At 41.3% G+C, this 12371-nt stretch overlaps 1 protein-coding gene across 2 annotated transcripts in view; it reads right to left on the bottom strand.

Annotated features, from left to right (window-relative positions):
* The window catches only part of CHD6 (chromodomain helicase DNA binding protein 6), a 218667-nt gene that overhangs the window by 119407 nt on the left and 86889 nt on the right, over positions 1 to 12371 (bottom strand). The window lies entirely within an intron of this gene.

Consider the following 12371-nt stretch of genomic DNA (forward strand, 5'->3'; position numbering starts at 1 on the left):
TACCATATTTTGTTTTCTGTGTCTTTTTTTTTTTTTTTTTTTTTTTAACCCCAGGCTCTCCCTTTCAAAATGCAAAAACTTCAAATCTCCTTTAATCTTACTTGAATCTCAAAATTATGACCAAAAGAACTGTTAACAAAACATTCCAGTGACCCAAATATACAGAAAAATTCATAAATCCATAGTTGGTTCTCTTAACAAAAGAAGGTTTGTGCTTAATTTTTTGGACACACATTTAAAGACAGCTAATATACCGAAAGTCACCATAATGATCACGTGCTCAGAACCCCATTTAATCTTCTGTAAAATCCTAAATCCTCCTCCCAACATCTGAAATCAATTTTATCTATCTACTAAATATAACTTCATATTGGAAAACTTTGTATATGTTTAATCTTCATTTTAAATATTTGTATATAGATGGGCTAGAAACATGCTTCATTGTGAAATATCCCACTGAAAACTAAACCAAGCTCAAGACACAATTAAGGAATAGAACCTCCTCAAAATATTTTTTTAAAGGAATTTATTTATTTACTTTTATTTTTATTTTTTGGCTGTGTTGGGTCTTGGTTGTGGCATGCGGGATCTTTTGTTGCAGTGCGCAGGCTCCTCTCTAGTTGTGGCCTGCGGGTTTTCTCTTCTCTACTTGTGGCACGCGGGCACCAGTGCATGGGCTCTGTGGTTTATGGTGCGCGGGCTCAGTAGTTGTGGCACATGGGCTTAGTTGCCCCACAGCGTGTGGGATCTTAGTTCCCGGACCAGGGATCAAACCCGCGTCCCCTGCACTGGAAGGCGGATTCTTTACCATTGGACCACCAGGGAAGTCACAGAACCTCCTCAAAATATTAAACCTTACAACAAGGCTTGTATATATTTGCCTTCCATGCTTTCAGAAACAAATTAAATGATGAAAGTAAGGAGGAACTGTAGTCAGGCACCTCCAAATTCCAGTCTGGGGCACCACGAGATTTCCTAGCCAGAAGCTGAGGGTGGGGTGGAGCAGAGGGAAACTTCGTAAATATATGTCAGTAAAACTGGAAAATGTCTGGAGACACCTGCTTACCTATCTGGGGGTAAACAAGAAGATACTCTACCTGGGATATCTTCCAAGTGATTTTCTGGAGGTTACCTTTGACAACAGAATCGATTTTGAGTTCAAAAAATTCTTCCTGGCGCTCTTCTGACAAAGCCAAATATCAGGAAGAAAAGATTTCTTATAAGCTTATAAATGGGATTTTCAAATAGGACATCAAGAAAGTATCACCTGAATTCATCCTCCAGGAAGACTAGGTGAAACGTGTTTTTCCCGTCTTTGGAATGAGCTTTGAAAACGTTATACTTGAGTTTTATCAAATGAAGACATTTTAACCTCCACATTGCTATACCTACAGATGCATTTGGTCCATGAATGTTTTGTTTGCTCCTCGAAGCTCTACGTTCTTCAAAAATAGTGCTCAAATAATATGCAACAAAACTATGTATGTATGTGTGCACCCTTTGATCCAACAATTCCATCTACAGGAATATACTCTACAGATACACCTCCAACCATATGAAAATATACATGCACGTGGTTATTCAGCATTACCTGGTAATTTCAAAATAACAGAAAAGACTTAAATGTCCAAACATTAGTGCTGAATAAATGAGGATACATACAAAGGAGTACTATGTAGCTGTAAAAACAATTAAGAAAGAATTCTGTAAACTAACATGGAATGATTTCTTCTTAGAAGAAATCTTAGAAGAATTAGAAGAAATCTTCTAAGAAATAGAATCTTCTAAGATTCTAATAAAATCTTCTAAGAAATCTTAGAAGAATTCTTCTTAGAAGAAATCACTTACATTGTTAAGTGAAAAAAGCAATGTGCAAAAGAGTGTAGTAATATGCTACTTTTTGTGAAAGAATAAAGAGGAAGTAAGAAAACTTGCATATATCTACTTACTTTACAGAAAGAACCAAAAAACAATGATTATGCACAAGGGATAAGTGGAGGGAATGGGGTGGAAGGAGTGACATTTCTCTATCTTTTAATATAAAATCTGACTTTTGGAAGCATGTTATATATCAAAAAAATTTAAAAATGAAAGATGAAAACAAGCTGAAATAAATGAATCTAAGTATTTCAAATGAATAACATAACCACAATGAACAGATGGAAAAAAAAATATCATTAATTTATAAACACAATATTTGACTATATACTTTCAGCTTTTGGGAGAAGTAGGGAGAACAGCAAACATATCCTGAACTCTCTTTGGTAGGTGTATAGGTGAAGCAATTCTGAAACTATTTTAGTTGTGGTATAGCATTAAACAAATGAGTAAATGTGTTGGTGTTAGGAGCTGTGGTTCTCACCCAAGAAGTGGGAAGACATAAATATGAAATGGTGTGAGGCAAGGAAGATATTGTGGGATGAATCTAAACTGGAGGCCTCAGTGTAATCACATGTTTTCTAAAATAAGTATCTGTATGAACACATGCATATAAATGGGTACACATGCATTATGAATATATTGTGTGCAGGCAGGTGGTACATATGTGCATGAACGTGTATGTACATGTGGATGTCTTGTGTATTTTTTCCCTAGCTTTGACAACTGAAAGAGCTGAAAAGCAAAGATGTTCCAAAAGCAATGTGCACACATAGCACTCAGATTTTGGTTTCTAATACCAAAGTTCCTCACAAAAATGGCTGATTCCAAGAAGGGAAGTTATAAGATCAGCCTGAAACATCTTGTTTTGTCAGAGATTAAAGGGAGTGCTCAACAAAATTAAGGCAGCACGTCAAAAAGGCACACACAGGAGTCAGCTTAAAGAGCTCACAGTCACAACTGGGGCCATTTGAGCACCAAAGTAATCAAGGTCAGTAATGAATTATAAGCCACTGAAAACAATAGGAATCCATTCCAGTGACAGGTAGACAGATAAATAATGAATAAATGAGGGAGAAAGGAAAGCTCTTGCTTACAGAATACAAACAGTAAATGGAGAGGAATCGGTGGAGTTGGAAAATCATTTTGTAACCACTGTCGTAAAGATATGTACAGTCCAGAATCATGGAGGAATGCTAAATCTGGGGAGCGAACATTTGAAGAGGAACAGGATATTTGCATGATCTTACAGTGTCTTTCCACAGATTGCATATTAGTTGTACATATACAAAAGCAGTAGCTAGACAAATGGTTACACATAAGAAAATGGTCTTACTCCTAGGAAAGATATACTGGAGTATTTAGGGGTAAAAAGGCAAGATATTTGCAACTCACTCTCAAATGGCGGAGGAAAAAAACATATAAATATATATAAATATAAATTATTCTGATATATATCTATTCCACGGCTGAGGTGGATACAGTTTGTTCAGCATCTTTTTGCTAATAATCAGTACTGATCCCCCAAACCACAACGGTGAACAGAAGGTCAGGATGGGCTATGGTATCCTAGTTCTTTTACCACAGTGATGGACACATGACCCAGAGAGGCGAACCTGGGACTCTTTCCTTTAAAAAAAAAAAAAAAAGATTAATTTTTGGTAGGAGTGGGCAGGAAAATGAATCTCTTTCCTCCTAGGTTACAAGGCTGTTAAGCTATGAGCCCACAGTTACAGGCAGGCACAGTTCAACCTTGAGAAGGAAAGCAGTTGTCAAGGATGGAGCTGACACTCAAAGAGATGCAGAAAGGCGGGAGACAAAGATCTCTGTGGAATGCTCAATGGTATAGCCCCTGGTTCTGATTCCTTAAAACCACTGAACTCACTTGTTATTAATTTTTCTTTAACTTAATTCAACTTGGGTTTATGTCACTTGTAACCAAGAGAGTTCTAAATAATACAAAGGCCAAATAATCTCACCAGTTAATGGCACTTGAGGCTGGATCGAAGCAGTGTAATTTTTATAATCCTCGTTTTTCCAGCTTTCAGAGTTAGAACAAACTAACTTAGAGGACGGAAAAAAATGGCAGACAAGATTTTAGAGGCTCAAAGTCCCTTTTTCAGTAACAAAACCCAAACTGATTTTATAACAAAACATATATCCATATATCCGCTATAAAGAAGCACCTATCAAGTATTTATGATATGCAAGAAATTTCCAACATATAAACTATACCATTCATGCAGGACAACTGTTGGGAATAACCAATTAACAGTTTATTAGTAGAGGCCTCGGCCCCAAAGGCCTCTCACCCTGCCTTCTACACAACTTCATTAGCCAAGATTTTATACATCTTTACTTTCTGCAGTTGCATTAGGAAAATAAATACCTTTTTTGCCTTCCATATACAGAACTGTACTATTAAATCACTAGACAGACAGACTTCCTCAACTTTCCTCCTAGCTCTATCTCCAGTTCCCAACCTCCAGCTTTCTTTGCTAGAACTGAGAGTTAGAAACGGAGTGCTGGATCTGAGTATGAGTAGGAAAGTCTGGGTATGTGTCACAACACTGTACGAGACTCACTGCTATGAGTCTTTTACTACTTTGCCCCCATGGATTCCAGCTATTGAAAAAATTTAATCTACCAAACCAAGTGCATTATTTCAAAATGACTCACCTTCCTATTTTAAAATTAAAACTTATAAAATGTCCATCGAAGTCTTAGCAGGAAACAATCAGTTACTGCCACAGTGAGCTGCCTTTACCCCCAAATTCAGGATGACTGAAAACAGCTCAGAATGCCAATTACTGCCTCCGAAGATGTGCACGCACCTGGGGAGTCCAGCCCGGGATCCACTGCCCCACTCAAGGAACAACTCTCCAGAAAAGCTCCCGACCCAGGCCTTGCCGCGGGCTCTGATCCTATTCCCGGAAGTACAGCACTGAAAACATGGACATTAGCCCAGAGAACTCATTTGCACACTTAATCCAACTTTTTTTTTTACGGTACGCGGGCCTCTCACTGTTTTGGCCTCTCCTGTTGCGGAGCACAGGCTCCGGACGCGCAGGCTCAGCGGACATGGCTCATGGGCCCAGCCGCTCCGCGGCATGTGGGATCTTCCCGAACCGGGGCACAAACCCGTGTCCCCTGCATCGGCAGGCGGACTCCCAACCACTGCGCCACCAGGGAAGCCCTTTAATCCAACTTTTACTTAATGCCCATATTCGTTCAGCCTATAGAGAGAGAGCTGAGTTGAGCATAGGTTTTTTAAGATATTGGTTAAGAGGCTTCCCTGGTGGTCCAGTGGGTAAGATGCCGCGCTCCCAATGCAGAGGGCCCTGATTCAATCCCTGGTCGGGGACTAAGAGTTTGTGTGCTGCAACTAAGAAGGCTGCATGCCGCAACTAAGAAGTCCGCATGCTGCCACTAAAAGATCCCGCATGCTGCAACGAAGATCCCGTGTGCTGCAACGAAGACCCAGCACAGCCAAAATAAATAAATAAATATTTTAAAAAATAGATATTGGTTAAAAGAAAAACACATCCCCAAAACAAATGGTTTGGGTGCTGATATAGTCATCTGTAGACAAAATGTGAACCATATCTCCTTGCCCTCAATCCCTTTAATCATATCATTAGCACCATCAAAACAAAGATTATACAAGTCTGTGACATTATCATAGTAAAAAATGAAACAAAAACATCACATACTTATAAGATGAAAAAAGCAGAGTTTTAACAGATAATCTTATTAAAAGTGATTAAAAGCAAATGAAAAAATATATTTTTTAATGTAGAAGGGCTTCAAATGAAACATACAATCACCAAATCCCACTTTCCAGGGAGATCTGCTTTTGACTGATACCTCTCTAACTCCAAATAAGTTCATGCCTCTAGTTCTTTATTTATCAACACTAAGCAATAGCTACTCACATCCTGATACAAAAGTTGATGAATTTAGACCTCATATTATCTCCCCTATTACTCTACTCAAGTTTTTTGATGAATTCTTTTAGTTTAGGCTACCGTGTTTTAAATTTGTATTAGTCCTTTCTTGTTTTCTGACTGTTCCTTTTTCGTGATAACCCATTCCTGTTTGCAGACAAGACATCATCTTGAATCTGAGGATACTAACTTAAAATCTTTACAAGTCCTTTTCCTTGAATTGTTTCTTCTGAGGACAGTTGTCCTGGTCATTCCTCTTTTTCCTGCTTCTTTGCTGCTTTTCCTCTATGGTCTCGGGATCTTTGGTGGACTATTCCTATTTAAAACGAACGAGGTTGATAATGCAGGTGGCTGATGAGGCTCTCTGCTGCTGAGTAAGTCACTTTCTCCAACAAGCCTCAGCCCTGAATGGGAGGCCTGGCCTGGGACCCTGCACACACAGGTGGCTGCCCCTTTCTCCCCCTTTTAGGGGTATGGGCAAGGAAAGGCAGAGAAGCCTGGGCTCCTGTGCCCCCTTGTTGTAGATGTCAGTCTCCACTTGGAACCTAGACCCTCTTCCAGAGCAAACTGCTCAATATCTTTAGAGTAACTGTCTGACTTCAGCCTGGAGCTGAATAATCATGCAGCTACTCTGCCGACAGTCCCTTGATCAGCCACCTCCAGTTCTGGCCCTTCTCCAGGGCTGCCAGGGCCATTGTGAGGAGGAAGCACTTCTACCTCTGCTACAGACATAGCTCCTGCATGTGCTCTCAGCTGGGACTCCCTCCACAGTATTCACCCATCAGTATGATACTATGGGCCTCCCTCATCCAGAAATTCATAACATCTTCGAAGAATTTATTCCCTCCTGTTCTTCCTGTCATTTCATTAAAGATCTGACGAAGAAGGGAAAATAAATGTATGCTGGGCCTCTACCATTTTAAAACTGGAAATCCCGCAGAGAACACTTATTTAGATACCATTTTGCTTTAAGTCTTTTCTCATCTATTAATTCCTTTAATAACTAGCTCAATACTCCCCTCTTTTAAGGGACTCCCTAGACCAGAACTGAAAGACTCTATTTTTTGTTTTTTTTTCTCTTGGCCGCACCAGGTGGCTTGTGGGAGCTCAGTTCCCTGATCAGGGATAGAACCCAGGCCATGGCAGTGAAAGCCCAGAATCCTAACCACTAAGCCACCAGGGAACTCCTCTAAATCCTTTCAGCGAATTCTATATACAGTTACACTAGGTTCTTTCATTTGTTTATATTTTTGCCTGTTTTTGGAACACTTGCAAGGCTGTTTCTCTAACTTGAGAAAGTTTCCCAATGACAAGGCTCATAGATGATACCCCTGTGATACCTTCCTTCCTCCACTATCCCATTCCCAACAAAAGTACTTATAAACAAAACAAGGCACACAGGAGGCAATAAATACATACTAGATAAATAAATGAGAAGGTATTCATCAAGCATTTTTGTTTAAGTAACTGTTTCCTTACAGCCTGAGTAAAGGTCTACTATACACCAGACCCTAATTCAGAAAGCCCTGGGAATTACAGAGTAAGCACTCCAGGAGCTCTTAGAAAAACAGGAATGGTGACTTAGTCCAAAGCTTTAGAGGTGGGTCTCTGACATTATCATTTAGATTTCTTCCCTACTTAATGTAACGCCCAGTGGGTTCCAAGCACAGGGTCTCTACTCAGAACTCACTCATGTCTTTATATTTGTCTTCTTTCTTCTAATAAATGATCAGAATATAAAAAGTCTCCCAACAGAAAGAAACTTGTCAACAGACACTCTTGGGCCTCCATAAAGATCTGCACGCTGAACAAAGACAGGTGATTGACCTTCAAACAGTGAGGCACAGCTCAACTGGTTGAATTTTATTACCCCTCCTGCAACACAGTTATCAGCTGACTCACCGCTCAAACAGTGATATAATCAGGTTTGGAGCTTACGTTTCTAGAAGCAACCATCAAAGACAAAAATCAGAAAAAGTAAAACCTTCCTACCAGGATGTTATCAAACCTACCGAATTTGGGAGGAAGATCTGCTCTGGGTTGACAAACCCAAACAAATGGGGGTAAAAAGCTGAGGCACAGAAGCTGGGGCTAATGAGACCATTCATTTCTTTTCATCGTTTTGGTTTTCTCATTCCTAGCAGATGTTAGATAGCCCTCCACTTGGGCCAGCACACTGATTCACTTCTTGACTTTGAGAGAGAACATAAACCATTCTGACGTGTGGAAATTCCAAAACTTACGCTCTGCCCTCAACCAACAACATGGACACCAACACTCAAGACCCTGACTTACAAAGGCAACCTCCAGCTCAGTCAGTGCGCCTGGCTCCCGGTTTGAGAGGGCAACCCAGACGGCCACTGACCTACCTCCTGACGCCCTCAGGCACACTGGAATGACCCATCTTTCCTGCTCACCAAGCCGTGCTTTAATGCCATGAAGCTGACTTTTACTAAAGGCCATTTCAAAAAAGAAATATGAAATTCACAGGCACATAGAAGCATTTGACGTAAAAAACTGTTGAGGACAGTATCCACTACGTCACATAATGTTCTCAACTGGTAAAAATTTGACTTCCCTGAGGAACTGGCCCAGTGCTTTTCTAATCTCAAAGCATTTTCCCAAAGCCCTTATCAACATTACCTGACCTCGCAAACCTGAGGCCTGCCTTCCTCTCTGAGCCCCTCGCTGCAGCTATGTGGGCTGTGGATGTCCACGTATGTACAGGTCTGCGTATGTGTTTGTAGGTGTACGTGTATTTGTGTATATCTTCTTATGCCAGCGGCCCCATCCTCTTCGGGAAAAGGTACTATAATTAAAAAAGAGTAAAAGCAAATAAACTATACTTGTGAATTTTAAATTTCAGAGTCAGGGAAATGACAGGGAGCCTAACTTGGCTTCCTGGAGGAGTCTTCTGGCTTTTTATATAATAAAGGAGCGAACTAGGCTCATACTCCAAGATAGTTTGGAGGGAAAGGCAGAGAGGGTAGTTTTTTTTTAAAACATCTTTATTGGAGTATAATTGCTTTACAATGGTGTGTTAGTTTCTGCTTTATAACAAAGTAAATCAGCTATACATATACATATATCCCCATAAGAGAGGGTAGCTTTTGTTTTTGTTTTTTTAAAGGCTTCTCCTACTTGAGTGTTTTTATCCGCTAAGCAGTAAGTAGATACTTGTCACTACTAATATCATCCTTGAAAAGGAACATCTGCTAGACTCTGTCATCTGTTTAGGAGGGGAACTGTGTTCCGTTATCTATCTGCTGCCTCAAATGCAAAGAGAAACAGCATAGGAAAAAGCTGGGGCCATCTTAGTCCTTGAGAGGATCCCATGGAGTGTGCAAACTAAAATCCTGTAGAAGAGGGGCCGTTTCCTACAAATGAAAAACCAATTTCTCTGACACTGGAATCGCCCCACTGGTATCCATTCCTAACCTTCCCTAGCAAAGTGAAAAGAGGCGCAAAGCTGTGGAGAAAAAAGTGGGTTTTACAGTCAGGTGAGCCTGGAGCCAAATTCTGACAGCGCTGCTCGTTAGCTTGGTGCCTTGGACAAGTTACCTTGAAGTTTTCATTTCTAAAATTATAAAATTTATAAGAATAAAATATTTCATTATAACCATCTACTGTTATTTAACAATGGGATCTTATGTGGATCTCATTTTCAGGGAGAAGAGCTCTATCCATTTGTTCTAAGAAAACAAATTATATATATAAAATATTTTAAAATAATATATAGGGCTTCCCTGGTGGCGCAGTGGTTGAGAGTCCGCCTGCCGATGCAGGGGACACGGGTTCGTGCCCCGGTCCGGGAAGATCCCACATGCCGTAGAGCGGCTGGGCCCGTGAGCCATGGCCGCTGAGCCTGCGCATCTGGAGCCTGTGCTCCGCAGTAGGAAAGGCCACAACAGTGAGAGGTCCGCATATCGCAAAAAAATAAAAAATAAAATAAAAAATAAAATAAAAATAAAAAAATAAAGTAATATATAAACCACACGCGCACACACAAACACACACACTCACACACACCTCTTCTATGTGTCCAACAACCAACAAACCTCTCTGCTGACCAACCCCAGGGACATAAAAGACACAAAGCATGGTGGTCCTGACCTCAGGCACTTCACTTTTGTTGAGGAGACAGGCCATACATACAAGAAAATACTGGTTTATGATTGAGAGACAGCCTATCGCAGAGGTTAGTGTATAAGACTGGGAATCAGGAGGTCTGCGTTTATGACACACCCTTGCAAACAAGTCACTTCTTTGTGGGTCTGTTTCCCTGGCTGCATGCAGCAGGGCTGGACTAGATCTCTTTTATTCTTCAAGGTCTAAAAGTCTTTGATTTGTGATACAGGTGAGGCCCCAAGGGCTGTGGAAATTCAGAGGGGACACGCCAGCACAGGGTGTGGGAGCTCTGTGGAGGAATTGGGTGGGACTTGCACTCAGAGCTGAAGAACGGGGAGGGCTTGGGAGTCTGAGAGGAGGACAAAGGGCATCATGCTGGAGAAGAGCGACCCAGAGGAGGGGGAGCCAAGTACCTTATTTAAGGCCTAAGGAGATGCATCTAGCCGGCCAGGTCTGCTGCCAGAGACCAGGAGGCAGGGAGAGGTCAGACCCCAAAGGGTTTGGATAACAGAGAAAAGGAGTCTGGATTTTGTCCTGGAGGCAGTAGGAACAATCAGAAGTGTCTAAGCAGGTATAATTGTTAGAGGGAATCCCATCTCCCTGCCCTCCATGTTTTCATGCTTCCCTACTCCCAAGGAGGGAACAATACCGGACACATATTTTCAGCCCTTCTTAGAATTCCTCTCACTTCCCTGACCTTCTCTGACTGGGGACCTATGGGACTGGTGAGACTTGGGAAAAGGAATGAAGCACCCAGGGCCCAGGGTCCTCCCTCTGCTTCAGGGACATGCCTGCAGTTCTGGTGGATAAACTCAACTGAGTAAGTAACAGGAAGCCCGATTCTGGCCACAAGCCAGTGCAAGTTCTTCAATCTGGCCCATCAATAATAAAGCTGATAACTCTCTCTCCATCTCTTTTGACTATTTCCCAGCTGATCTGGAAAGGAGAGAGGGAAGAGGGGGTTTGATTGACCACCACTACCAGCTACAAACATAAGTAAGATAACAGCAGGGCCTCAAAAAGATTAGCCAGGTGGCAGCTGGCAAGATGGACTGAAGCAGGAAAAGACCAGAAGCCCTTAAACCAGCTGTGAAGCTCCTCCAATAATCCAAGCATATAGCGAATCATCTGTAACCACGGAGTGTTATCCAGGGGCTAATCAATAAAGGCTCAAATCAAAACATGTACTTAAGCCAATCTGCAAGAGAGTAACTCAAAGAGCACAAAAAATAAGACTTAATTACCAACATATTTTTTATCAACTAATGTCCTTTCAGAACTAGAACTGCTTTTGCTGCCTAGTGGGATCGTAAATTAAAGGAGCCAAGGCAATTTTATAAATATATAACAGACAAGAAAGGCTCACCAGTCCAGAACCCTATCTGGGCTACATGGAAGAATTCCACGACGTTAACAGGTCAGTCTCACACAGCCCCCAAATCAAGGAAGGTTGAAAGCCTCGTGAAACTTGTCCACATTCCCAAAGAGATAACCAGCCCTATCTGTTAGCATCCTCTCTGAGTGTTTCTCCTGGATTTCTAAACCTCAAGAGGTTCTGCTGTCTTCTAAGTTGGCAGACTCAGAAGCACTCCCCCAACACACTTACATTTTATACAACCTAACTAAATCAAAATCATTTCCCTTAATATTGCTATGCATACATTTGACATCCAACCTTGTTTGTGAAATGCCTCCTCCTCATTGCCCCCAAATGGAATCTACGGCAATGTCTGTATACCCGTCACGTTGTTTCGTATCCCACACAAAGTAAATACGAATTCCTTTAAGAAGTTGATAAAATTGTAAGCACCAGAGACCAGTGGCTAAAGTGAGCCCTGATACCTATGACTTTCTACTGCCTCTAGACACAAACCAAACTCCTTATTAGAGCTGTCAGACCCTCCTCTAACGGCCCTAATTCTAAAACACCATCCTTGAGGATTCTTCTTTGTTTCCTGTAATAACCAAAGTAAGTCACTCCATTAGCTCATGTCTGAATCTCCTTCTTCACACATGCTGCCACAGGGAAGAACCTCTTCAGCTTCTCCAAAATAATTTGGAAAGTTTTTGGCAGAAGAAAGAAACTCCACTCCACCCACATCAGACATCAGTGTGTGTGCACGAGGTTCACCAGGAAACAGGGCCCATACGTTGCTTGTTAGACTCCTGATTTTACCTACTTCCTTTGACCTTCCGGTGAGGTTATTTTATGTCCATTCACTGTGAACCACATTCCTGGGATCCCAACCAAGCCTCTATGATAAACAAAAGGTAAAATCCCCTGCCAGGCAGAAGGGAGTGAATATTATAAGGCAGTCTTAACTTGGATTAGAAAATTATCCATCTGGTCCCAACAAACTGTCCTTCTGAAAATGAACCAAACCATAAAATAATTTCTGAGTAGCAGCACCCGCCACC

Source organism: Lipotes vexillifer, unplaced genomic scaffold, assembly GCF_000442215.2.
Source record: "Lipotes vexillifer unplaced genomic scaffold, Lipotes_vexillifer_v1.1 scaffold53, whole genome shotgun sequence".
Taxonomy (NCBI): Eukaryota; Metazoa; Chordata; class Mammalia; order Artiodactyla; family Lipotidae; genus Lipotes; species Lipotes vexillifer.